General features: G+C 36.3%; 2 long non-coding RNA genes across 2 annotated transcripts in view; one reads left to right on the forward strand and one right to left on the reverse strand.

The window, feature by feature from the left end:
- Positions 1 to 318: 318 nt before the first annotated feature.
- LOC131732415 (uncharacterized) lies at positions 319 to 12,642 on the reverse strand. The gene is made up of 3 exons (XR_009325519.1): positions 12,495 to 12,642; positions 3,334 to 3,378; positions 319 to 1,579 (listed from the first exon to the last, which is right to left on the reverse strand). It is a non-coding gene; the product is annotated as an uncharacterized LOC131732415 (long non-coding RNA).
- Positions 12,643 to 13,613: 971 nt separating this feature from the next.
- Positions 13,614 to 26,402, forward strand: part of LOC131715381 (uncharacterized) — a 24,802-nt gene continuing 12,013 nt past the window's right edge. Inside the window, exon 1 of the long non-coding RNA XR_009315318.1 lies at positions 13,614 to 13,765. This is a non-coding gene — a long non-coding RNA (uncharacterized LOC131715381). The remainder of the gene's footprint in view (positions 13,766 to 26,402) is intronic.

Consider the following 26,402-nt stretch of genomic DNA (forward strand, 5'->3'; position numbering starts at 1 on the left):
TTTTAGAAATTATTATTGTTAAAATTTGAATTTTTAATGAAATAATTATTTCAGTCTATTTCTAATAAGAACTTAAATGTTGAGTCTGATACATAATGCCAATATAAAATTAGGGCTATCAGTTACATACAAAAGTACTGTGACCTATATCCACTGTAAGCATGTGTAAAAATGACAGTGTGTCACACTGACGGATCATTGCCTTCACACACTGTACCCATAATACTCTCAATAGAGTAAAATGTGCCGTGACTCGGATGGCTCACGTGGTGACATCAGGCCAGGAAGTAGACAGACACAGACAGCTCTGGGGTAATGAATACGCTTGTGCACATATTTAATAACAGATAAAAGGTTTAAACAAAACAGAACACTCCCTTGACCACATTCGGCACAGGGTTTCTCATATGCGTGGTCAACAGCCAGTTTGTCAATAATCACTCGCTGTTGACCATGCATTCTCACGATTTTATCTAGATGGGGCATTTTAACCCCATCCAGGCTGTCAAATAATAATAACCAAAACATTGTGTTTTTATAAACTAAACAATACATTTAAATAATAATACAAAATTATACACTACACACAGGGGCGGGGTGTACCCCGCCACATGTGCCCAGACAAGTTTCATCAGTATCTGATATGGGTTCTCTCAATAAATGAAAAAATGTAAGTGTGAAATACTGTACAGACAGGCAGACAGACAAGTAGACTCTATACAGCCCAGATTATGATACAGTACACTTAAACACTTGTGCTAAAGAATATCAAGTTGCATTACTGTACAAACATAGTGTAACATACAGGCAGTCCGACAGACAGGCAGACAGCTTCAAATACCCTGAGATTATGATACAGTTAATCGCTTGTGCTCAAGGTCAGAAGCATGTTTCATCTTCATTGGATAAGTGGTTTTCTGTAAAAATGTAAGTGTGACAACTGTACAGTCAGTAAGCATCTATTAACATGGATATAATGATACAAGTACTGTAACAACTTGTAGCAAGTTCCATCGCAATAGGACATGTGGTTCTATAGATATATGCAAAATTATGAAGTGTGACACGTATGTACACTTGCCTCCATGATGCAGGGATACACATCCCTGGAGAGGGATAACTTTTGAAAATACATTTAATTTCTTAATCTGTAAAGAGGATTATAGGGGTATATGCAGCCTTGGATTTGAATTTTTATTTAAGGTGTTAGAGCGAGATCATTTAAATGCTGGATATGCCAGTAAGTGTTATTTCCATGACACAATTCTGAATACATCGTTTATTAAAGTGGAATTACACACACAGAATTGAATTGTTTTATTATTGTTGAGTATTGATGTGGTTGTGGTCTTTTTAAATGAGTGCAGAGCCTAACTACAGCACTGAATAATAATAATAATAATAATAATAATAATAATAATAATAATATGCAATTAATGAGGCCTACATATTAAAACTGCCAGCATTGCTCCTGTAATTTTGTATACTGTAATATTCAACTGTAGAAAAGCTGTGCAAGTGTTGTGTAGTCAGCTTCCATGTGCAGTTTGAAGATTCTGCAATCCAACTGCACAGCCACCTGCAGAAGAGAGGTAAAAAGGAAGATGTTTTACTGCAGATCTGTTCCTGTGGATAAATGATACACATTGGAATTAATAAGGATTTTTCAAACTGTTTACCTGCAGAATGTATGCATCACTATATTAAACAAGAAACCTGTCAAAAACTAGAAAAAGGTTGAGTTTGACTAAAAATGCATTTCAATTATTAGAATATTACAGAAATGTATGGCATAGATGCTACAAAGGGATGTCAGCTTTCTGCAGCTGGCACCAGAGATGCACTGTGTGCCAGCTGCCAGGACCACCCTCCACTGTTCTGTTGCTTAATAAAATACAACACTTAAAGGCACTGTTGTAGCCAATGTTGTCAGCTCATCGCTATTGAAAATTGGATTGAAAGTCAGAATGGAAATGGTAAGCCATTCTGCATCAGGTCCAAAAGACATGGCTGTGATATTTGACAGAGATGCAAGTACAGTTGAAGAGTTAAATCACACAAAATGTATTCTCTCAGGTCAGTATATATGGCCATTATATGCTTAAAATACAAGTATACCTCAGGACATTTAGTGCAATTAGGGTTAACCGCCTGGCATTTGGACTAGTCATTTAACCCCTTCATTGATTTGTCTTTTCAAGTCAATAATTACACATGAATGAGCAATCTTAAATTTGTTTAGACGATGACAAATAGTTAATGCCAAATGTGTTGCTGAAACTAGTCTGGTGTGCCAACAATATTCAGGAAAAAAAGCTTTCATTCAAGTTCTAGAATACATTTAACTGTTAGTAATATGGCAAGCCATAAAAAATAATCATTTACCAAAAATTATCATTTAGAGATATCTCAAATTTAAGATATCTTGAAATATTTAGATATCTTGAAATATTTAGAGATATCTGTAAAACACTGAGATATCTCAAATTGAATTACAGATATATTTAATTGTGCAGTTTTTAAGATATCTAAAATTCATTTTAAGATATCTCTAAATCAATTAGAGATATATGTAAATCAATGAGATACCTAAAAATGAAATAAAGATATCTCAAATTGATTTACAGATATCTTTAAATACTATGGAAACCATGTGGATTTTGCTAAAATCCTTATTTTAAAGATATCACTAAATCATTTGAAGATATTTCAAAATAACTTCCTGTTCATTTAGAGATATCTCTAAATCATTTAGAGATATTTCTAAACTTCCTGTTCATTTAGAGATATCTCTAAATCATTTAAAGATCTGTGTGCGTTGTTAAATTCACCACTGCATGCACCGATGTAAAGCGGATTCACCAAACTGTTGTTAAATTCACCAGGAATTGCTCAACGAACTGTTGTTAAATTCACCGGTGTGTCACCGCTGAAGCAGTGGATTCACCGGGGTTGAGAGTTGGTGAACTGCAGCAAAATCAGAATGGCCGCTCCCACTGTGGAAGTTTGTCTGTACGAAGATGCTATTATCAATGTAATTGTAGATTCAGAGACGCCAAATCTTTTGAAAATGGGTATGGAGTTGTGATATCGCGAAATGACTTCCTGTGAAAATGCTCTGTTTTGAATGGACTTCCTGTCCATTTAGAGATATCTCTAAATGAACAGGAAGTTATTTCGAGATATCTTCAAATGATTTAGAGATATCTATAAATTCACTAGAAGTAAGCGACACAGTTAAGTTAACTTAACTTCCCCTAAGGTAAAGGTAAAATACAAAACAAGACATTCATTTCAGTTGTCTCAGTTCAAAAGCAGCTTGCCTCAACTCACTCTGCACTTTTCATTATGTTCTCGGGTGCAGGTGAAGTTCATTATCTGAAAATAAGCACAGTAACCAGGTTTGAGTTTAATAGCACCGGTACATTTAAAAAAAAAAAAACAGAGAGAAATTACAGAAACTAATCAGGTTAAAAATAGGTTCAAATAAAAAACCCTCTCAGCATCCTGTTCCAATTCTTTACCATTTCTTTTGAAATTGAGACCATGCATTCATTCACTTTGAAGTAAATGTATGTGGGAGCTGTCTGAATACAATATTAATTGCCACTAAAAAAGAAAAAGAAAATTCCTGATTCACACTACAGATGTGCATTTTTCAAACATGTTTAATAGATCTTTGATCTGATTTGTCATAAAGATGCAGAAAAAAAAATCAGACTGAATATTTTTGCATTTGTGTAAATAAAAGCTGGCCTAGTTCAAGCAGACTGAAATGTCCAGGGGCTCTTTTCAGACAAACATGCAACCATAACACTAGCACGGGCTAAGGTCAAAGGCTGTCACCTGTCAAAACAAATCCAAAAAAGAATTGGGGTGAATTTGATAGGGTTGAAGTTACCAGGTAAGTTGACTGCATTTTGTTGTAGCTGTATTTTCATTATTTATTTATTTATTTTTTATTAGTAAAATCTGTACCACTGTAAACGTTGAATAGTCTCCAAGTACCATATGGGTTTATAAATCTTAAGAATTCATACATCTTAAATTTTCTTTCCCTCAGCATTTTCTAAAATAAAATATGCTCTTTATTTACCAGTAGGTATTCCCACAGTTTAAAATATTCTTTATCGATATACTATATATATATATAGTAGGCCCCATTTTAAAGAAGAATGTTTATACCCAAACTAATTAATATTGATTCCTGTAACCTGAAGAAGTGTCTGTTCTTCCTTATCATCCAAGCTCAGGAAAAAGATCCACATTTCCTTTCTGCTTCATACAGAAATCAACTCCTTTCAGCCATATCACACTGGCAGTTCTCCGCATTTAGTTTTGAAATGCCTCAGAAGTTTTCCAAATACTGGTACTCACCAGTTGATGGTAATGCCTCTCAGTAAATTAACTTCAAAGGCACTGCAGTGGCATTATAATGGGAATGTTATGGTTCTGTACTTGGGTACCACAAGGGCAGCTACCTGTACAATTGCATGAGTAATTGATAGAATGATACAACAGTGGTGACCACTGTACAGTGGGGGACATTGGCTCTTTTTGGCCAACTTCCTGCAGCTCATGTTGGGCCTCCCACTGCACACTTCAGCCCTCCATTCATTTCCTAATGTGGCGTATTTTCCAAATCTATTAATCCATATTTTATATTAGTGTTGCTGCCGTTCTTTGGAATGATTATATCTGTTACAGTTCAAAACAAATTCTAGTATTACTACTATTTACAAAAGTCCAGAAATTCTTTACAAAAAAAAATACAATTCAATGAACTTCAATGGTGCAGCTTGAAAACACAAAAGTCAGGAAATGCTATACTACCCATAACTTAGCTGCATCAAAGTTTAAGCTTTTAGCATAGATACTGAGATGTAATGGGCAGGGTAGCATTCAATGATAAGAGGAGCAGTGAAAATGGGAGAGGTAAGAAAATAATTTTGATACCTTAACAACAACACATTTAACAAGGACATTATCCACTAAACAATGAGAGGGGGAGCAATGGATATCTTTTTGAAATCTTAAGCAACACAACTACAAGTTAAACTAACCAATAATGACCAGGTATCCCCATCAAGGGTGTAAATAACGCATAAGAGGTACAGGTATAGGTATAGGCAAATCACCATGCCCTACAGTGCCTATTGAAAGTCTACACTCCCTTTCAAAATGTTCATCTTTTGTTGCCTTATAGCCTGGAATTAAAATGCATTAAAATCTTTTTTTTTCATGTATCTACACATCCTACCCCACAACTTCCAAGTGAAAAAAATATTCTAGAAATTTGTAGAACATTAATTAGAAATAAAAACTGAAATAGCTTAGTTGGATAAGTGTCCACCCTCCTTGCAATATCAATCCTAAATTAGCTCAGGTGTAACCAAACGCCTTCAAAAGCACATATCATGTTAAGTGGCCTCCACCTGTGTTAAATTGTAGTGATTCACATGATTTCGGGATAAATTCAGCAGTTCCTGCAGGTTCCTTCTGCTGGGTAGTGCATTTCAAAGCAAAGAGTCATCCATGAGCACCACGGGGCTTTCAAAAGAACTCTGGGACAAAGTTGTTGAAAGGCACAGATCAGGGGATGGGTATAAAAAAATATCAAAGGCCTTAAATATCCTTTGGAGCACGGTCAAGACGATTATTAAGAAGTGGAAGGTGTATGACAAGACCCTGCCTAGATCAGGCCATCCCTCCAAACTGGATGACCGAGCAAGAAGGTGACTGATCAGAGAGGCTACCAAGAAGCCAATGGCAACTTTGCAAGAGCTACAGGCTTTTATGGCCAAGACTGGTCAAAGTGTGCATGAGACAACAACATCCCAAGCACTCCACAAATCTGGCCTGTATGGTAGTGTGGCAAGAAGGAAGCCATTACTCAAGAAAGCCCACCTTGAATCCCGTTTGAAGTATGCAAAAAAACACTCAGGAGATTCTGTAGCAATGTGGCAAAAAGTTTTGTGGTCTGACAAAACTAAAATTGAACTTTTTGGCCTAAATGCATCGCGTTATGTTTGGCACAAACCCAATACAGCACATCACCCAAAATACACCAGCCCTACTGTGAAGCATGGTGGTGGCAGCATCATGGTATGGGGATGTTTCTCATTGGCAGGGACTGGGGCACTTGTTAGGATAGAAAGGAACATGAATGGAGCAAAGTACAGAGAGGTCCTTGAGGAAAACCAGCTGCCCTCTGCAAGGAAGTTGAAACTGGGACAGAAGTTCACCTTTCAGCATGACAACGACCCAAAGCACACAGCCAAAGCTACACTGGAGTGGCTAAGGAACAAAAAGGTAAATGCCCTTGAGTGGCTCAGTCAGAGCCCCGACTTTGTGGCATGTCTTGAAGATTGCTGTCCATCAACGCTCCCCAAGGAACTTGACAGAGCTTGAACAGTTTTGTAAAGAAGAATGGTCAAATATTGCCAAATCTAGGTGTGCAAAGTTGGTAGAGACCTATCCCAACAGACTCACAGCTGTAATTGCTGCCAAAGGTCCTTCCACCAAGTATTAACTCAGGGGGGTGGAGACTTATCCAATTATGATCTTTCAGTTTTGTATTTTTAATATATAATTTTTTTCTCAATAAAAACTTTTTTCCCCTTAACTGTGTGGAGTATGGTGTGTAGATAAGTGGGAAAAAAATCCTCATTTAAATGCATGAAACTCTGAGGCACTGACACAACAAAATGTGAAAAAAGTTCATGGGGGTGTAGACTTTCTATAGGCACTGCACATCCACAGCATGTAGAATATATATTAATAAATGCCTATGCAAAATGTAATCAAATTCTGGCAAGCAGTTTCCAAGATATAGCCTTCAATATCTCAGCTTATCAGGTGTCAAAACTGTGAATAAGTATATCAGCGTGAGCTATATTCAAAGTATGTGGAATAAATTGCTGCAATAGAAGTCAATAACAAAGATTAATCAAATTGGGTCAAGCAGCTCCCAAAATATAGCCTTCAATAGCCTAGCCAATAAGGTGTTAGTAATGTAAAAAGTATGGTAGCATGAGCTACACTTACACAGCAGATGGAATAACTTTTTGTAACAAGTGTTCCTGCAAAGTTTAATCAAATCTGGGCAAATGGTTCAGTAGCTTTCATTAGCTCAGCTGATTTGAAGCCAAAACTCATGCTAATGATTGCCCATACCAAGCTTCACCACAACTGAATGAGATTCTCAAGATATACCGTAGTTAAAACAAACATACAAACATCTCTCCCCTGTATCCCTGTTGTCGGGGAGAAGTATAAATGGAAATGTTCCTGAAGCTAATGAGGTAGCAAAATTAATTTTAAAACCACCCTTAATAAAAACATAACAACAACATTCAACAGCAGGGGAGCAGTAAAAATGTAATTGAAAATGAAATTTCACTGCTTCCCTTATCATTGTTTTGTGGAATTTTTCCTTGTTACAGGTTTTAAAATGCATTTTCTTACCCCTGCCATTTTCACTGCCCTCCTTATCATCGAATGCTACTCTGCCCATCACATCTCAGTATCTATGTTAAAAGCCTAACCTGGCTTCAATCTTAAACCACAACTATAAAGTTTGTTATAATGAATATACGTTATCGCACGCAGTGATATCTTGTTATTGACAGTCTATAAAATGAAAAGGTACTGTATGAGCCCAGGCCCCTAAAGTAAAAACCTGAACTGGATTGGATCTTGAGGGCCAGAGTTGAGTACCACTGCCCTAGATTATAAATAAATAATAAAAAAAATACATTGCCTCACTGAATACTTTTAATTGGATAAATTGCCATTCTCTTGTCCTGTGTAAATTACAAGTATACCAATTCTAAACAGATATCACTATTAAGAATAATCCACCTTTAAATTAGGCATTAAGCCATTACACTTTGCATGAAAATGCTCCATTTCAACATAAACAAAATATGGGAAGTTAACATTGAAATTCCTAAGTAATTCTTGGAGCGATTCAAGACTAACAAAGAAGCAAGACTACCAAAGAAGAATGGTGTTGTTGAGTCATCCGAAATTACAATATACAGAGTTTCCACAGGATGTGACCCATCGTTTACAATGATGAATGATGGAAATAGCACTCGACAAATGCTGTTTTGTCCCCAAGTGAATAACTACCCTGTATACTGTATTCCAGGACCCCCTTGTAAACAAGGTCTTGGTCTCAATGGATAAATCTCCTGGTTAAATAAACAAATACATTAAAATTATATTTTAGTGTACACTCCAGTGAATAACCACCCTGTATACTATTGTAGATAAATAGATTTTAGTGTACACAATAATCAACCAGATGTATTTTTCTGTCTCAGTAGTCCTGCATATCATCGCGGAGCTGGGGACACTTAAGGAGGAAAGAGAAGCACACCACCAACAGCAACTTGCTTAGTTCTTTGGGCAACTGGTGGACAACATGGCAACAACATCGACATCAGAGACAACGATTGCCCGGATGTTTGCTGCACAGCCAAAGCTGCAGAAGATGACTCCGGGTGATGACCCAGGGGCTTTTCTGGACACCTTTAAGAGGGTGGCTGAAGCGCCTCAGTGGCCCCAGGAGTGCTGGGCAACTAAACTTACCCCATGTTTGACGGGGGAGGCTCAAGCCGCATACAGGGTGCTTGATTTCACCCTGGTAAAGAAGGCCATCCTCCATCATCTCTGGGTTATGGAGGAGACTTACCGTCTCCATTTCCGGAGACAGAGGGAACATGACCCCGAGTTGCTGGTCAATACCTGCTTGATCAGTGTATTCGGTGGCTACAGCCAGTCTGCAGTGCCCAGGACCTGGTACAGACTGTTGCTGTTGAACAGTGCATCCATTCTGCCACCAGAGAACTAAGCGTGGGTGAGGAGACATCACCTCCACAAGCTGGAGGAAGCCATTACCCTGGCAGAAACATATGAAGATGCAAATGCCGGTGCTTCTCTGGACCTGCTCCCAGGACCGACCCCATCTCCACTTCAAAACTCAAACACAGAGGGAAGACCCGTCCTGGGTGGGAGAAAGATCCCCTAACCTGCCAGTTGTTGATCAGCATGGACAGACCCTCTACTTCAGGACCCTTTCCCCCTGTTTGTTACAGATGTCAGGAGCCTCAACTGCCAACAGATGGAGTGCGACTTGGCTGCGAGGTCGTGGACCACCATGGCAGATAAGAAACAAGGGGAATGTCGGGAGGGCCCTTATCAGCTGTATGTCCAGGTCAGGACAAGAAGTACCCACGCATTAGAGGACAAGGTGTTGCACAAACGCTAATTTGGATAATTCTCTGTTAGTCACTACCCGGAGAGGTACTAGTACACCGGAAGAAACTTCCTGTTACAGTCAGACCTGTTTAATCCTCGAAATCCACCCTAGAAAAACAAAAAAGTGAAGGGTGGAAAAAGCTGTGGGGATGAAAAGTAGACAAGGGGAGGGGTCTGACTTAACTGTAAGCCAACCAGGGAAAGGTAAAGGGAAGGGAGTAGGAATTCAGTGTCCCCTGCAACGTTACTGAAAATGGAGGTCAAATAAAATGTATCTACTCCCCTTGAAATGCCTAACCTGTGGGATTTGGATTTTGACCATCAAAACAATGTCACCATACCTTTTGAAAGGCTTGGTATAGACATTGTGAGCGCTCTGCAGGGGGCTGAGTCTGGATATCGGTTTATTTTGGTAATAGTGGATTACGCTACATTCTGTAAAAGCTACTGCAGTAGCTAATTAATTAGTTAAACTATTCTCTAGGGTAGGAATTCTCACTGACCAGGTCACTAATTTTATGTCAAGCTGGTCGAATGGTTTAATCAGACATTAAAGAAAATGCTGGGCTGCTTTGTAGATTAGGAGAAAATAGATTGGGCTAAACTGCTTCCCTACCTGCTCTTTGCAGTTCGCAAGGTACCACAATCCTCAACGGGGTTTTCCCTGTTTGAGTTACTGTACGATAGACAACCGCAAGGTATCTTAGACCTAATAAGAGAACAGCAGTCAAATGATTCCAAAAATGTAGTCAAGTATGTACTACAACCAGGTGATTGCCTAGAATTGGTTGGTCGATTGGCACATGATAATCTTAAAACGGCACAGCAGGAATAACAAAGACATTATTTTAAATCTTTCAGATTAATACGGACAGTTTCAGAAAGGAGAAGGAAACCCGAAATACCACAGACGGTTGTTAAGGAGGAGACTCACAGCCTGTTGTTGCTGTGCCTCCCAGTGACTCTGGATTATTATGTTTTTAAATAATTGTTCCCAGTGCTAGGAAGGCTTTGATATGTTCTCTGATGTTCTTTAGAATATGGTCCAAGTCTGTGTGAAGTCTTTTTCTGCCACTGTTAGAAGAACAGAGGGATGTTTAAAATAAAAAAAAATGGTTGGTTTCCACATATCTGAACTGGATTTGAACTGGGAATTAATCCACACTGCCAACAGGATATTATACAATAACTTTTTTTTGTTACAAGACTTGTCATAAGCGACAAAAGAAGCAACAGCAAACATAACAGATATTCTGTCTGCCTTTATTCAAAAGGAAGGCAGGCCTCACTGACCTGATATGCTTAGGAAAACCTTTCAAGCAAATCAAAGGCCCCTCGCAAGGTCTTTGGCAAGGAGCTTTGAATGCTGTCATGGCTGTGTCAGATGAAAGCTAACTGTGTCTTGCGCTGACTGATCCTCCCTTAATTTTTTTTTTTTTTTTTAAATTGCAGATTTCGTTTCACAGGGTGAGGGCAAGTTAAAATTTTCTCCAGATGTTTAGGGCTTTTAGATCTGTGTCTTAAAAGAAAGAAGAGGGTGGAATGAGGGAGCTAAAACTCAAGAACTGAATTTGTGTAAAGGAGCTAAATTAAAAAATCTGTGTACCATGAAAAAATTGATGTAGGGGGTATACACGAATAATACATTGTTACTGCCAAGTTAACAGCATGGAGTAGTTTGACGTTAAGAAAAACACAAACTATATTCCCCTAAAGGACATACTAGTTGCATTTAAAGAAATAATGTAAGCTACAGGCATAATTGAAAGCAAGTGCACAGTTGGTGGAATTTCTAACATCTAATGCCAGTCACAAGGTAATTGCCTAGTGGCTTGAACAGCTCTTTTTCCCCCCTTCTAAATCCTAGCTGTTTTGTGTGATGCTTTATTCTGTAGGGAGTGAATGGTGTATGCTACCCTTTAATTTCAGCTCACTTTGAATGTTTAGGATATCACAGGTGGGTTGAAATCTTACCAGGAGTGGTCAGTCATTTTTAAGCCACCTCTATATCCAGTGTGATAGGCAACTATCTGAGGTATCAGGAAGAAGCCTACATGAGCTGAACAAGTTTGTTTCTGAAAACCAACACATTCACAACACAATAATCTTAGTTGGTAGTAAGTTTTTCTCTCTATAATATGCTGTATGTTGGGAGTTCCCAAAGTGGAGACCACTGATCCCTTGGGGGATGCGCGAGGTTAAAGGAGGGAGGAAATGACACCTGACAAAGCAATGATCCCCAGGCTGGCGGGTTGTGCGCGTGTGTTATGCACTTATTTTGAATGAGTGTGTTATGTGCTTATTATTCTTAATTGAATAATGTTACAACACGATATGCCTGTTTCTGATATCTTCAGTTAAACACTATTTACATTAGCTCCAGTTAGAGAGTTTTTTGTTTTGTTTTTTGGTTATGTGTATCCACTAGTTTCACTTTATTACAAGCAGGTAACCCAAAACCTCTGCTGTAAAAGGGGCCACCTACCAGGCAGCTGATCAGTTGAAGCCTGGTGATTTGTTCCACTGAGCACAATACAAATGTACCCATCAGTAAATTACAGCACTGACTTTCTTTTTTTGGCTTGCCTACTGTCTTTATTGGGAGGGATTTGAACAGCTGCTACTGCTGACATTACATTAGACTGTATATTGGATAGTTTAACATATAATTTCCACCTTTCCTCAGGGGACTAAACAAAGAAAAGATTTTTTAAGCAATGAAATTTACACCCAGTTAAACTCATTGTACAGTTTCCAAATCATTTATATGGCTTGTACTTTTAACAAATGGCTTTTGTTTTAATAAAATTGTCTTTAAAATTGTAGTTGTATTTTTTTTGGTAACATTCTATTCTTTTTCATAATATGTGTTTATGTCAATAAATACATTGTATTTAAAAGTTCACATATACCGTACCTACCTTGGCCGAAAATATCAAGCCACATTCAATCAGCTACTAGGAATTGGATGAGCATTAGTGTTATTGTTATTAAGATATTCAGTGAACAAAGGGTGTCATTTTGATAAAAATGTCCCCATTCTCGTCATTCGTCATTTCTATAAAGGTGATTTTAGTATTTAACGGCTGGCTCCTTAAAATCCTTTTCATATACAGTCAGCACTCGGAGATCCATTACCCAGATACACGACAGTCATGTTTTACCACCCCTGTATTAAGAATAAAATCAATCCCCATAATATAAATGTAACAAATTAATGCACATACCCATCACACGTGATTTCCAACTCCGTCACCAGTTTTCTGATACAAAGCCCATCTCTTCAATGTTGCAATGTACTTGTTCATCTGTCACAGCCTGCGTTTTTTTTCTTTCTCGCATGCCAAATCAGTCTGTCTTTCTTGTGCAGTTACACAGCGCTTCCTCCAATTTCACATGATGAAAATGCAACAAAAACAAAGCAGACGAGACCAGCTACAGTATTGTAAAAGTTAACATGAAACAGTTTTAGGGCCTTATCTAGCACTATATTCTGCAATTTTGAATACTGACTTTGGATACTGTTTTAATTCTGTAAAGCAGTGTTGTTGTTTTTTTTTTTTTTTAAATGTGAATTAAAATACTTCTTCTGTTGAAAATATAGTACTGTACCAACAAAACCAACTACAGTACATCTAAATGGAAGCCTACTTATTTTAAAACACAGTCCTTTCAGCTATGTAATTTTGACATTGTATCTTTTTGTGTTCCACGAAAAAACGGACAAGGGTTGGAATGGGCCATGATCAGCTATGCATCACACTCGTTTAACCATCATTGAAGTAAAAATTTTATAGGGTCGGATATGTGAGTGCTGACTGTATTTGACAATTTTCCATTTCAGGGATACCAAAATATTTAGGAATTCCACACAAGCAGATTCACCACCACCAGCACCATAATTACCACAGTTTACTCATGTTTTTTTCTGTATTACCTGTTATTTTTGTTATTTAAATTTACTCAGTCAAATATCTGTTGACAAAACAAAGCAGAGACGTTCCAACTGTGGAAATCTGTTGACCTGTGAAACTTTGCATTCTGCTTTGGTCTTATCTTGTTGCAGTGCTGACAAGTACCCTTATAAGTTATACATACATTGACATGGCTATATTTGTGTTGCCTCATGTGAACTTTTTAGTGGTGCAACTGTTACAACCATTAGAGGGGAAAAGGGTTAAAAGGTAAAAAGCTGTGAAATGTATAATTTTAATGTTTAGATAGACAACCTATGGACTGTTAGATAAAGCTCTGGGAGTGTGCTACAAAGCCCTGTAACCTCGGCAACGCTGAAGGCAAATATATTAAGATTCCTACTACTGATAAGTGTGATTTGGGTAGGTTTTCATAGAAGCAAGCAGAGAGATAAAGCAAAATGAAAGCACTTGAGAATGGGTGAGAGACGTTATGTTTATTTTTGTAAATTACCTCAGCAGCTCTCAACTGACGGCATACTAAGAAGCCAACAGGTGCCAGTTTACTGGAATGTTGTCAGCAGGTACTGTACACTTGTGTTTTCTTATTGCACATCAATAACTGTATTTTAAAGGTATTGGACATGGTTGAATTATTCTCTTACCCACAAGTCGTTAATGTTATTTGGGTTGTCTTGTTTCTGTTTCCTATCACATCCATGGCCTCCTGGTGCGGACTTAATTTATAGGATAATTTCCTATGGCTGTGGATTTTACAAATCCATTCGTTGTTATTGTTTTAATGCAATGGTACATCAGTTGCTCCAACTATATGGCATTTGTCTGTTACTGACATAGAAATTTGACTTACGTAATGATGAATACATATTTTAAATTATTACATTTTAAATTTAATTTTTTTGTATTTTTGTTGCTTTGATGTTTCTACTGTTCTTTGTAATGATTATTTACTTCAAATGATGAGTTTGTAACATTTAAAGTTAAATTACATTAATAAAAATGTAGAACTCTGTAGGGTATAATGTTATGGACGTTAATGGCTTGTAACATTCATTTGTAATATTTCAATGCACTGTGTTAACAGTTTATAACACATTCTAGTATTACTACTATTTACAAAAGCCAGGAAATTAATTGCAAAAAAGTTTCTTAAAAAATAGTTATGGTTTACACACAAGTCAGGAAATGTCATACCACCCAGCTGCATCCAGCTTAGATTTGTAGAACCTTGCTAAGATACAGCAGTGGTGCAAATCATTCTGAAAATTGGTGCTAAACTGTTTTGAAAATTTAGCACCAGAGACCCGACTGGTGCTAAATTATCACCCCCCCACCCTCAATGAGTTTTTAGTGTTTTGTGTTACAGTAGATTTTTTTTTAACAAAATGTACCCAATATCTAATCACACCCATATTTGTATTTATGTTCACCTGCTTTATATTTTGTAAAAAGGAAATTCTGTGGCAAGACTCATAGCAGCCTGTAATATTATTGAAATTTTTTCTTAGAAGAAAAATAATTCATAAACAAGCATGTACTTAAGAGGGTATTTTAGATGTGGGTAGATGTAGTTTAATTATTATTATTATTATTATTATTATTATTATTATTATTATTATTATTATTATTATTATTATTCCATTCAGAGTATTGGTGTTATGTGATTATATATATATATATATATATATATATATATATATATATATATATATATATATATATATATATATATATATAAATTGCTATATTAAGAAACCTAGGACGGCAGACCTCAGTAGTCCAAATGTTCGACATATTAATGAAACAATAGCTCATGAATTCAGCTACACTGAATTTTAATAATGGATTAGATTTACATTAGCTGCAACAACTGATTTGGTTTTAACATAAATCCGTGATAATACGCATCTAACCAAAGCATGAGTATTTTTTAATAAACAAAATGTGTTTATAAACTAACTAAGCTTAACTTTCGACATAAAATGAAGAGGCTTGCAAACACGAAACATTCTTTTACAATGTATTGTTACCTGTTAAGTCTACAGTTGCCGACATACCTTTTTGGCTTGTTGAACAAATATTTAATTGATAACTGTGTAAAAGTGTGTTGCGTCATGTTTGCTACCACTTTCCCACACTACACAAACCTCTCTCCTGTGTATGTGGATGAGTGTGGGTGGGTCATGTGACTAGTTCAGACCCAATGAGAAACTATCATCCATGGTTGCTAAGGAATAAAAATATATATATATACATATATATTAAATTAAACACGTCTACTGGCGCCAGAATTTAATGTTACATGAGGTACGCTGGCACTAAGTTTGCACCCCTGTACAGCTATACCCCTCTCGGGAAATGTACTTTAATGCAGGCTTGTTTGACTGGTATCACCTGATGATGCACATTAGTCAAAAACACTACAAAGCTCCAGAAAAAAGATGGGAGGAGGACGTGATATACTACACAGGGCATTGTGTATAGTACATAGAGATACTTCAGGTCACATCAAGAGGTAATTCATATTAGGTAATATTAATTGGAAATCTTTTATTTTAGTTCTAGGAGTTCAAATGACTGTACTTTTATGAAGCACACAAAGTTAAAAATGTAAAGTTATGTTTCTTGCGAGGACAAAAACAGTCCAAATCTGTCTACCCATAGTTGTGCAATTTACAACAAGTTCCTAGAAAATTCCACAAATATGTTTTCAAAGATTGGTTGGTTCACATGTGCTGGACAAGGTGAGCATGCTGGATACTGTTTTCCATTTCGGTTTAGTTGAATTTGAAAGTGGGCCTTTCAGTTAAAATTCACATTCTGAAAAACAATGCATTTGTTTTATTTCTGTATAATAAGAACAAGATATATATATATATATATATATATATATATATATATATATATATATATATATATATATATATATATATATATATATATATACTGTATATATATATATAAAATTTGATGATATGTTGTTAAACATCTCACTATATTTATAACTAGTGCTATTTATTAACATAGTACGTTATCTGTTTATCAATTACTTTTTAAGAATTACAGATTAACCCGTTTCATATCACCTCTCTTAATATCATGCCCTGTTTATTTTATTATGCACCATAGGTTCTATTAGAAATTGCCTCTCTTAATATCATCTCACAAACCCGCTTATTGTCACGTTTTGTGCAGCCTGTGAAATGCTTCATGGCTGGATTTTACTAAGTAACCACAGGATACAATTAATTTCCAACGCAACTAACAACCAATAATCATCTTGGCTGATAAACTGACATTTTGTGCAGGCTGTCAAATATTGCATGGGCGGTTTTAATCTTGGCTGATAAACTGACATTTTGTGCAGGCTGTCAAATATTGCATGGGCGGTTTTAACGTGCTACAGTTGAGTTACAAAACAACCAACGTCATCAATTTTTTTTAACAATCTTATTCACACAAAAGAAAAAACACCAAGTGCAACGCCTTATTGATAGCTCTCATCAGTCGACAATTCATGCCTTTTTTAGATAATAACACACGCTGTTTCGTGTTTAAATGTAAAGAACGACTAAATGTACAGTATTAAAACACTGCTCTTTAATTTCTTTCTTTTTTTCTCGCACTCGTAATGTGGTCTCATAGGCAAACATGAAACCCGGTTTATATCATGACTCGCTTTCTATCATGAATTATGCTTTTAACCATGCTGTTAAGAATTACAGTTCTAATATAGGCTAAATGGGTTTTAAAGCTGCAAGTAAATATTTTCTTCCTGCTGAATCACATTATCACCAAGTACTGGAAAGATTACCAGATACCCAGCACAAGACTATGATTTTTTATACCATGGAATAAGTGAATTATAGGGAAAAGCTAAAGCTTTTAGGACAGCTAAAACAGTAAAAAGAGAAAAATACAGACAAATAATGTCAGTAGCTTTTCACAGACTAACTTCAAAGATTACAAATGGCAGATAGATAGTACTGGCAACTGCAGTCCCTTCAGAGTAATCTCCCTCTCGCTCTTTCCATTTTATTAATATCACTCTGTGAAGTGCAGTTTCTAATGTAATGGTTTCCTGACTGAAACCATCAAATGTTACATTTATCTTTATGGTTTCTGTAGGCTTTGAATTATAGGCATAATCAGCACTATCTGCACCGATACCGAGATAGAATAAAGAATTAAAAGTAGGCTTGTGTTTGCATTTTCAATTTTCTTTGGACTGACAGGTTTATATGAAGTGAGGATGAAGTCGCAAACATGAAGATTAAGAAAAGTGCCCCAAATATTTCTTCTCCTGAAAGCCTTCTTATGACAGAGAGTCTAATTTAGCACAGCACCCTGGGAGTGGCGAGTGACTGGCAGGCTGAAAAGTCCAAGCCGACAGATGGTGTGTGATTGCACTGAATTGGCATTCTCTCATAATGAAAAGCAGTGTACTGAAACAAGCTAGTCACACATGGATCATTTCCCACCACGACAGGTCCCCCTCCCCTACCTCCTTCCTGCAAATATCCATCCCGACCAGCGGAAATAAGCAGGTGAGGCATAAAGATGGATATCTTGCAAAAAAAAACAAACAAAGAAAGTCTGGCTCTAAACAGATTATTGGCCACATCTCCCGCTTTGTTAATAATTAAACTGTTGAATTGTATTGAATGAAATGTATCACAACAATCTACTACGAATAGGGTGCTATATGGACTCCTTTGTTCAAGTGCAGAGTTCTGGAAGAGTTAACTTTGAATTTGAGTATTTTAAAGATTGGTTTACCCTTCCCCACATACACACCTAACACTTTTGCTGAGTTGAAAATGTAACTGATGAGACTTTAGTCCAGTATCTGTATCTTATGTTTACTTTTCTTGGTAATTGCTGTCCTGTTTCATTATACAAATTAAAGCAAAAAATATGTCTGTCATGACCAGTACTGTAGTATTTAAGACTGACAAATTCATAAAGGAAGCTTTATATTATAGCCTTGATGATAGAATAATGTCCTGGGCCTATATTTATAATTTGTGCATGCGTATAGTAAGTATTCCCTTCTAAACTGTGCGTACGCACATTCAAACAGAAATGATGTGATTTATCAACACAGAAGTTTACGTGGGAATGTTTGTAGACTCACGCACACTCCGGACCATGCGCATGATCGTTTCCTTGTGTTAGAACGATGGTAGTGCAAGAGAAGATCAAACTTATCTTATCCATATATCTTTTATATGTTGAAAATATATGGTGCACCATATATTTTCATTAGTCTGTAATCTATATAAAATAAATATATGGATTACAGACTAAAATATATTTTAAATATATCCCATATATTTTAAATATATAAAAAAAGTGGCCAATTTCTATGTAGGAAACATATAAGGATCATACTTTTCTGCCATATGTTTGTTCCATAAGGGCTTTTATGGTCCATCAGGCATAAACACAATTCCAAATTAGAAGGCCAACTTCCCTACACTTTTCCCACAAGCACAACTCATCGCACTATTTATCTGCTGGGATCATATGGGTTGTAACCCCTTGCCAAAATTATTATTATTATTATTATTATATTATTATTATATCAGTAACATTGTTTGTCACCACCTAATGTAATACCTCATTTCCATAGTCAAGCCAACTCGAGTACATGCCCTAATTGTGTGTGTGTCCCCCCCCCCCCCCCCATTTCACTATGCAGGCTTTCACTATGCAGGCTGGCCGGAATTAATTCGGGCAAAGCAGAAAATACATAATTAATCATGAAATCCTGGGTCTTAGCAAAAATCTCTATGAAAGCCAATGTCAGTTGCAAATTACGGTTAGAAAAAACAAAATAATAGCTGTAATTTAACTCCGTAAAAAAAACAAAAAAAACGATTTAACATGGCAGCACATTATGCACTGTGGAATCATGATGAAACGTTATCACTGATTACTGTTTGGGGAGATCGGGTCATTCAAAGTCAGCTTCAAGGATCTTTTCGAAATCAAAAAGTGTTTCAAAATATAAGTCAAGTTCTACTTTCTATGGGTGTGAGTAGGAATATGCTCCTATGTAGGGAAAAAATTCAAAAATTTAAATCAGAATACAGAAAAATCAAGGACCACAATATCAATAACGATGATACAGTAATCTGGTTACCTGAGGCCATATTACACAATAATTTCCTAACTTGCTTTCCTATCTTATCTTTAGGGTATAAATTAGGAGTCCTTGTTTTGTAATACGAATTCCCCTAAACTGACACTTAGGACGTCCTATCTCTAAGATAAGATAGGACTGGCAGTTAGGATTTTTGTAATATGCCCCCTGGCTACTATCTGGCCACCTCTCGTGATAACATGAGTGAGACTTCTCCAGCTCATGTAATAACTTGAGAAACTTAGGAAACCCTGGAAACGCTATTTTTTTTTAGCCAACTCGTTGCGCCTCAACTCGAGTTTTGGAAGATTCAGGCTAACCCGGGAGCACTTGAGTGCATTCTAGTTGGCTTGACTATGGAAACGAGATATTATTATTTTAATGTGATTCACCTCCCACCTATCACCTATAGTCATATTAAGGTTCCCACAAAAATAGAATATGGTATGATAGTGAGCAATGCCTTACACAGATGTAATGGCTGCTCTTGTTTTCTTGCTCCATTCTTAAAATGTATTTGAAGTGGTTTTGGAAGGACATTATTTGTATACAATAATGACTTTCTTCGAAAGAATTATATTCAATCAACACAACATTAACAGGAAACTAATATGAGCAATAATGAGACAGAAAATGTCACTTCATTACTTTTTAAACAATTGCTAGCTTTTTCTATATGAGTTCTGGGTCTGAAGATAACAAAAAACCTCTGCAGCTAACAGATTAATGCGATCCCAAGAATATATACTATTAGGATATTGATGGATGACTTGGGAATATCCATGTCTGCAAGTGCCAAATATAGACAAGAACATAGAAAACTGTTCTAAATAGAGCGGTGATCTTTATATAACGATGCATTAGCATTAATAATATATCTCTTTAGGTGGTCTGTATGTGGTAGAGATTATCATAACAGTGGGAATTCATGAAGATTGCATTAGGCAGTAGCTCACATCAGTTTTCAATAGACACAATTTCCTTTTAAAAAACTAGGGAGTTTTGTGTTCCAGATGAGACAGGATTGTATATTGAAAAACAATGTAATTTAGCTTCGACTTAATATTTTTTTTTTATTTTTTATTATTATTATTATTATTCTGCTGCTACCCTGCTTAGTATAAGTAAAGGGGAGGGGTGGTGATAACGTTTTTATTTGCAGGTTAACACAATATTGGTGCTGGTGTCAATGTATCTTGTGTGTCTGGAAACTGGCAATGAATCATATGACTGGTTCCTGCATAGTTTTACATCCAAACCACAAAATGGCTGCTACCATTAAACATGCATGATTGCATGAGTGAGAAAATTAGAAGATTAAACAGTAAATATTTATTATTATCCCACTGGGACTTGCATCTTATTTCCTGTTATTAAAATGGTTGGTATAGTGTCTTGATGCACTCAGGAACTGTGTTTAGGTATGTCCATCTCAGCACCCTAGTGTCATGAATTCAATTTAAGCCATGGTACTTTATTTTATTACACATATAATAAGATTTCCAAAGCTCAATTGGTGGGATTGTTGAAAAGGGGAAATAAGGTGTTATTTTGCATTGGTGAAGACAAAGGTACAGGCTTTGATAGCCTACATAGACTGAAGGTTTATTTATTCCAACAATTCAACTACGCTACCTCTTTAGAGTCTCCACTGTCTGAAATTAAAACTCCAAGAACTTCTTAAAATGTAAGTTTTTCCATTTTTCTCAATATTAATGTCTTAAATATCTAACAGTGACATATGTTGCTCTTTGATGTCAGTGCCGCATGTTATGAACACTGACACTGTTCGACCATTTTCATCTGATGATCTTTCATGTTTCAACGACAACAAGAAGCAGACTCCTCAGACTGCTCACTGTAATCTAGTTTCAAATAATGTTCTAATACTGAGAGTGCCCTCTCAATGAAGGCTCCACCATCTGGTAGATGACCTTGGTTTTGTTAATGTCCTTGCCCGTCTCAGGACACATAACTCCTGCCACAGTCATATAGCAGACGGTAGGGCCTTCATTGACAGACACTATCACTTAAGTCGTGGTGTGTTGATGTAAAAAGACCATGTGTGTTTTCAGTTTTGAGACAGAGTGAATTGTACATTTAGACAGTGCTGTCTCTGCAAATCAGCCACACTCATATTCTGTAGATCTGTAAACATACCAGTTAAGGATGTGCTGAAAACTTATATAGCACCTATATAGCACCAATCACAAACAGGTTTGTGGCCGTTCTGCATATCTTGTATGCCAACTACACCTTAAAGTTTCCTTATAGTACTTAGACAGGCAAACTATACAGCACTTGACTCAGTTCTACTTGGGTTTGTTTTTGTGCTTTGACTTTAGGGAAAAATCACAACAAAGTACTTTTTTATATTTGTAACATAGTTATTGTAATGCATTGCCTGCAATTCAATTGCATCAACATGTATTGAATTCTATAAAAAAAAATTTAAAAAAATGTTCTTTTGGAACTACTGTAGTAGAGCAGCCTGACCCACCACTTTCTAATTTATATTGCAAACACATCTGAGTATTATTGTGTTAGTTAAAAAAAGAAAGAAAGAAAGAAAAAACAAACAATGTGTAGTCACCAGGGAATATATTCCCTGAATCCCAAACCCAAACAGCTGACAAAGCAAAGTAACCCTGTAACCTACAAACAAAACTAGGACATTATCACTTCATTACACGAGCATGTGTGTGTGTGTGTGTTGCAGGAATGTGGCCTAGGTGTATGAGTTTTTATTTAAATATTTTTTTACATGCAAATTGATATTCTGTGAGTAACTATTATTAAGGCTGGGATTTAGTCACAGAAATTTGTACCAAAAATCACAGAACAGTCAGGATAAATTTGTTCAACATCACTGAGGAAGGAGGAAATTGTGTGTGAAGTCACAGGGATGAAAATGCAACCATGTCTCATAACATATGCAGGGTATTATGGTAGATAACTGATTTTGTTTCCTTTATCAGGAGTGAAAAGTCTTGTACCAAAATGTCAGTGATAATTTTGAGGTGTGTTTGTGTTTCCAAATCGCTTTTATCACTAGGGCAGATTAAGTAAGGATTAACAGTGAGTGATGGGCTCCTCTGGTTTGTGTTAGTAAATTTATGTGCACACACATCACGTTAATTGTTCAGGTTCAGCTCCTCTGCTCAAGACAAATACCTGCACATTGCAGCCTGACACTCTTATTTGTCAAACCATTCAGTCACTGTGAACTTTGAATGAAACAAAAGCATTTTTCTTGTTTTGAATTGAAGCCTCAGCTTTGATTTTGCTACAGGTAAGGGACAAAGTTTTAGCCCTGGGTCTTTGGGGACAATACTGGAATTATTGTAGGTAGGATTGTTCTAGAATTTTACTGATGGATGGTAGAGCACTAGACATATCTCAAAAAATACACATTTGACGAGGCATTTGCTTCTGTGGTGCATGGGAATGAAGCTTAAACAGAGGACTGAATCTGTTTAGAAGTAACCATTTTTAAATTATTTCATTAGAAATAATACTTTAAAGCATAGGCACCCACAAGGGAAAAAAAAGGAGGCGCTGAGTACCCACCAGAAATGTTAATACAATAAGTGGAGAAACAATCAAAAAAAAAAAAAAGTGTAAGATGTGTTTGCAAACCAACAGTACACAGAACAAAAAAAAATTAAAAAATATCCCACTTAATTGTTTCTCTAAAGAAGTGAAGTGAAGTCAAAAGGGAACTACATATATCAATGGACATAAACAGATTGTAAATAATTTTGTACGTGAATATAGATATGAAACTATAATGCACACATTTCAAGGGAATGGTTTTTATTGAAAAAAAAAAAATCAATTACAGCACAAACATTTTTAAAAATTATATATTGCAACTTGAAATCTGCATGTCCCATTCTGATTTCAACGACAAAAGCAAAGTGTCCTCACATTAGGGTATTGATCAAATCGGAAACTCTGTATTCACAGTTTGGCTGTTTATAGACATGTATTATTGTATCCTGCTTATTCAGAATGGTTAAGAAAGTGTTTGTGGGAATGTTGAAATCTGCAGTATTATCTTTCTTTTTCTTATATGTTTGTCTAATTAGATTATGGGCTTAAATATTGCTGTTGTCCGTTGCATAGAAGTAATATTGACATAACCCCCCTATCCATGCATCCTGAGCACCCATCGGGAGATTACAAAGTCAGTACTTATGTTTTGAAGTAATCTGTTGTCTGCACATAGATCAAGCTGTGCACTGCCTGTACACAGTAGTAGTATGCACAATCCTAGACTACTTGTTCGTATAAGTGTTCATATATTATGGCAACATGAAGCAGGAGATAGAATCATGCACTATGATAATGGAGCACTTTATCAACGGGAACGAAGTTGAAGCCTGATAGATTATGCTTCTTTGACCTGTTCCCGAAAGATTAACAAAGGCCTCGCACATAGTGCATGGGAGGATTTACAAAATCTCAGCAGCTGCAGGAAGCTGAAGGGCATCAATAGGTTGATCAAACTATTCTGCCTCTCTGTACTATCTCAATTTGAATCCTTTGGATATTGCATCTGATGTGAATTGTTTAATACAAATTGCAAATAATGCCATCCTTTGAGTCCAAATGTCATCTATTTAAGTGTTCTTTGTTGCAAAGTTCTGACAGTATTACAAAAATGAGGGAACAAAAAACTTCAATAAATTGTGTACATTTAAAAAAAAAACATAAAATTACATTTTCTCATCCCTCAAATATGCATTTGACTTTACAATAGTCTCAATTGGAATCTTTCCTAAAATCTTAATTGGAAAGTAAAAGGCCCCGGGGGCAGAAGTAGGCCTATGTTGCTTAGCAACCCCCAGCAGGTAACAGGGATTCAGTCGCAGCTGTCCTGAATCTTTCCTAAGAGCCTTCTTATTACTGTTTGTACTAATCTTTAACTAGGCTTCCAAACTGCAGCCGGTCTCTTTAGTCCCTATTTGTTAGGTTGCATAGGCCTGCTCAAACGTTGTCCCAAAGGTAATGGTATTAGGACTGGCTATTGAATGTCTGTTTGAAGACTGATAACCGCTGAAAGAATTAGAATTACATATACTAAATAACCCTAATTTAAAATTCTTTATTCAATACCTTGAAATGGCACCCTAAAGGGAACAATACGAGTTGTTAGACTCCAACTTTAAAAACCTGTTATAACTGAATCTCTCAATAATTTTAGGAATGAGTAGCATGCCATTTAATAGCACGCTGGAAAGTAATTACAGACCAGCCAAAGCACACTTTGTATTCAAACAGGTCTGACACATCCAAGCTTTGCTTGTCAGTCATTTCTACACTAACTAGCCATTCCTGAATAAACCTTGCTGGCACGATAGATACAGTGTTACATGGATGACTAACTTTTTTGCTCTGATTATATTTTACAGTATTTGAATAGCCAGTTGTCTTTGAAAATGTAATCTTTTCCGGTCATATTTCTGATCTCTGTACATTAGCATTATTAATTTACATTCCTCTCTTGTTACTTAAGCTTCCAGTCCCATATTTCAGATTATTTTATTGAATTCTGTTTCATGTTAATTACACTTGGGCCACTGCTTACAATCACTCTTAAAAGACAGTAAAAATGTATTATTAAGGTATTCTAATCTAAAGCATGTCATTATTATATTTTGAATTTCTGTTACATCCTATAGGAATTCCACATACATGCTTGGACTTTGCAATCCACAGGCTGGTTATAAATGTGTAGCAGCTCATGACATAGGTTGTCCTTGTAGTCTGTGTCTACCTCAGGTGGCACAGTTTCAACTTTCAAGCAGATTTCTTTGTCATTTTTAGAACTATATAGAAAAGCAGGGAATGGCATAGTTAAAACCCATTTTATCTGTTTGCTCATACCTCTATACCTATAGAAACTTAGCTGGCCAAAAGTAGTTTAAACTGAAAGCCTAATTTGCAGAGCCAGAACAGAGGCCCTCTTTCTGAAGTGTTAAGGCTGGAAGCAATGCGTGCTGAATGATTTGGTACACATTTGGGAGTATTTTTGTAACAGAATGATTCAAAGCCTAACACAAAGCACTGCACTGTGGTTTACGCTCTTCAATAAGACTCGGACATGTTGAATAAAAAGCTGTCATTTGTCATAAAAATAATGTTGCTTGGTCTACACAATGTGACTTTTTTATTGAGTTAAAATAATCATAATTAGGATATGAAGCTCAGCTGGGACCGGATAAAAAGGGAACAAAAGTAATTATCATTTCCTGCAATCACAGGATTAAGAGGGACAAGTGACAATTCATCAACTGTCACTAGGGCAACTACTGGTACCTTGGTTTCTCAGTGACTGGCAGGCTACCTGCAATTATTTATTTCAGCAATTTTTTTTGCAAAACTCAAAAAATGCTAATTCAAAAGTGTTCATACACTGACAAGGAAAATTAAATGAATAGCTAGTTGAGGCACTTTTAGCAATAATAACCTCTTTTAAACGATTGGGATATTTGTCAAGAGCTTTTGGCATGATTCTTTAGTGATTTTTGACCACAAAATTATTCCAGTGCATTCAAATTCCGAGGACTTCTCTTGTGCACAACCTTCTTCAACTCATACCAAAAATTCTCAATTGGATTTAGATCGGGACTTTGACTAGGCCATTCCAGAATCTTGATTTTATTCTTCTTTAACCATTCTGAAGTAGATTTTGATGTGTGCTTTGGATCGTTGTTGTGTTGGAACGTCCAGTTGCACTTTATACTAAGTTTTGTAGCGGAGGGTTTCAGATGATTGGCCAATATCTTTGGTCAATATGCTATGGAATCCGTTTTACCATGTATTGGAACTAAATGTCCTGTGCCATTGGATGGATATTACCACCTCCATGCTTGACCGTAGGTATGGTGTTCTTTTCTTTGTACGCCTCAGCAGACTTTCTCCAAACATAACGACTATCAGTGTGACCAAATAGCTTGATTTTTGTTTCATCACTTCACAAAACCTTTGACCAGAACTCATGTCTATCATTCAAATGCTGTTTTGCAAACTTTAAGTGATTGTCC

The sequence above is a fragment of the Acipenser ruthenus genome, chromosome 3 (assembly GCF_902713425.1).
Source record: "Acipenser ruthenus chromosome 3, fAciRut3.2 maternal haplotype, whole genome shotgun sequence".
Taxonomy (NCBI): Eukaryota; Metazoa; Chordata; class Actinopteri; order Acipenseriformes; family Acipenseridae; genus Acipenser; species Acipenser ruthenus.